This window comes from Pteropus alecto, unplaced genomic scaffold (genome assembly GCF_000325575.1).
Source record: "Pteropus alecto unplaced genomic scaffold, ASM32557v1 scaffold146, whole genome shotgun sequence".
Classification (NCBI taxonomy): Eukaryota; Metazoa; Chordata; class Mammalia; order Chiroptera; family Pteropodidae; genus Pteropus; species Pteropus alecto.
The window spans coordinates 11,934,529-11,937,425 of NW_006442107.1; the positions used below are offsets into that span (position 1 = coordinate 11,934,529).

The 2,897-nt window shown below is 37.5% G+C and overlaps 1 non-coding gene across 1 annotated transcript; it reads left to right on the forward strand.

The window, feature by feature from the left end:
• Positions 1 to 314: 314 nt before the first annotated feature.
• On the forward strand, positions 315 to 433 carry LOC112469380. The gene has a single exon (XR_003042613.1). It is a non-coding gene; the product is annotated as a 5S ribosomal RNA (ribosomal RNA).
• Positions 434 to 2,897: the final 2,464 nt, after the last annotated feature.

Below are 2,897 nucleotides of genomic sequence, written 5' to 3' on the forward strand. Positions count from 1 at the left end.
TGGAATTCTAGGATTCTGACAAACACTGAAACTATCTTTTCAATTAATTAATAAATCGATATTTATTGAACACCATATATGTACTCAGGCCCTTTCTAAGGAGTAGAAATGGCACATGTTTGATGTTCATATGAGAGGTTATAAAGTCTATGAAATTCATAGAATTTCTGTGGTAGATATGTAAGAAATTGGTAATAGTATATACCTTGAGGAGGTAAAGGGGAGGAAGGGAAGGATTATTCTTTACTATTTATCTTTTGATACCATTTGAACTTGTACAATGTGCTTTATTTACCTACTTAAAAATAAAACTAGTCTATGGCCATGCCACCCTGAACAAGCCCGATCCCGTCTGATCTCGGAAGCTAAGCAGGGTCGGGTCTGGTTAGTATTTGGATGGGAGACCACCTAGGAAGACCGGGTGCTGTAGGCATAAAAAATAAAAAATAAAGGATTGTAAGCTGACAAGGTTCTTGCAATCTGTGAGGTGAACCAAGGGTTGCTTTGCCTAAAAAAAAAAATAAATAAAAATTTAAAAATAAATAAATAAATAAAAATAAAAATCACAATTTAAAAGATGTTTTGAGAGTGAAGTTTCATAGGAAGTAGACAACTGGAGAGGGATCTCAGAGAGTTTATCATTAATGATGCAGACACTCAGCATTAGTCGGGGAAAGGAGAATGAGGACTGGAATACTTGGGAACGACACAGCCAGTCCTCTTGCACTACCCGTGGTGTACGAATCAGATCGTGGGGACATGGTCCACCACAGTCAAATGTTCTCCAGTCATTTGGAGGAGTTCACAGAAGTGACTCAAATCATTCACAAGCTTCCCTCTCCAATCGCTGCCCTTGCCTCTTATGCAGGCATCTGCTTTCCAGTAGTTGGAGGCAGAGCCTCAGCAGAGTGTCCTCTCCCCACCTGCTCCTGCAAAGGATACATCTTTGTTCCCAAAACATCAAGGTGCTTAAGCTAAACCAACATTGTGGCAATTCACTTACTACACATTCTGCAAGTATCGCACAATAGCACAGGTTGCAGCATGGCCTTCTAGAACCCCAGCTCTCTGTTACACTTTATCACCTGTAGTCTCTCTGGTCTGACAAGGCCCACCGTGAAAACAATTGCTTTAACTGCTACTTACAGTTAATTATAGCTACCCTGTTTTCTACATAAAGCTAGTCACGGAAAGCATAGTAGGATGCCTTCACCACGGTTCATACCTTCCTGATCCTCTTCCCCTCAGTGGTCCACAGATAACTTAGTGCCATGTATATGGTCTCATGTAAAGAGATGACTGGATAGACACTCCACCATATATGCATAATACATTTGTATTCATATATAGACTATACACATATGATATTTATAGAAGATATGCATATGTTTTCATGTCCATAGGAAGTATATTGCCACATGCAATATCAATTGCTTGTCAATTTCCAATGTTTACATTTTATTTAGAAATGTTTGTAATAGTTACAGCCCAGCAAGATCAGGTCCTGGAGCAAGGGCATATCCCATGAAGTTTATCAAATGGACTTAATTCTTTCTAATTTATAAGGACATGAAAATTAATCTCCTCAAGGAGATTAGATAGCAGGTTTTAATACACATACTTCAATTATTAGCACATCCTTCACTTTGAAACTTTTGACAGAAAAGAACACTTGAGTCTGGCATCTCATACTGGGACAATGGGAACAACATTTGTTTTTTAGCTTTACAGAAAATCCTAGGTGAATCTGAGTCCTAAACGGCTTTATAAATTATATAGTAAATGTTCTTTGCTAAAATCTGTGCAAGGACTGAGTCAGAAAGTGTTGGGTATGAATGGGCAGAAGTTGCCATGAAAAGATGTAAGCAGAAGATTTATAGAGAGAATGAAAATTTACATCCTTAGCGGGTGTTTTGTTGATGGTTTGTAATAGTCTCCTAGGAGGTTTACCTTGCATGTCTGGTATCTACAGAACAAATAGCCTCAGCTTGCACTGACCTTGATATCATTATGAATTATTTTAACAGGGAGAAACTTGGGAAAATATCTCTAACGTATTAGATACCACCCTGCTAAATGCAGCATCTGGAATAAAGGTCTCCTCTATCGTCTGTTTACTGTGTGCTGGAGACCTGCCAGGCTATCAAAGCCAGCATGAATATGTAGATCGTTTTGCCTTCCAACAAGTTGGTACCCAAGTTTGGAATTCTCTTGCATTAGTATTTGCAATAACCTGTACATTTTAGAAGAATAAGAAGCAGAAAGTTATTCAAATATTTGAGGTAACTCTCTATATAAAATCATTAAAGTCACATTCTTAAGGAAAACACACTTCAGAAGAAAATTGACATCAGATAAATTGTACTGGACCCAGCACTCTATCCACTGGTTTTTCAATATGACTTGGTTATATGATCAGCAGGTGACCTTGAAATAAACCATTTAATGTGTTTGCTCTCTTCGTTTATGAAAGGAGGAAGTTAAACTAAATGGTCTATAGGGTCCTTTCAGCTTTAAAATTCCACGAGTTAATGAATGCAAATGGAAATAAGACATATGAAACACTAAAAGAACAAAAATTAGAGATAATCATTCATTTCTAGAAAGTAGTAAATCAGGAATGTATGAATAGCAGTTTTCACTAAAGAGTACAGAATATACAACTGAGGTGATGAGTAATTGACAAGGTAAAAAATTCACAACTTTATAGATAACTTTTTTAAAGACTTGCAGAAAAACAATAAACTTATTTTCCTTTGTGCATATAAAATTGTGCGCATGCCATTGTATGAGGTTGTAGCTTTTCTGCTGGCTCACCTAGATAATGTCTGAGCTCTAGTTCCCCTTCTATTCCAGTCAGAACAGGATAGACCCGTGGACTGCTGGATGAGGTGGGA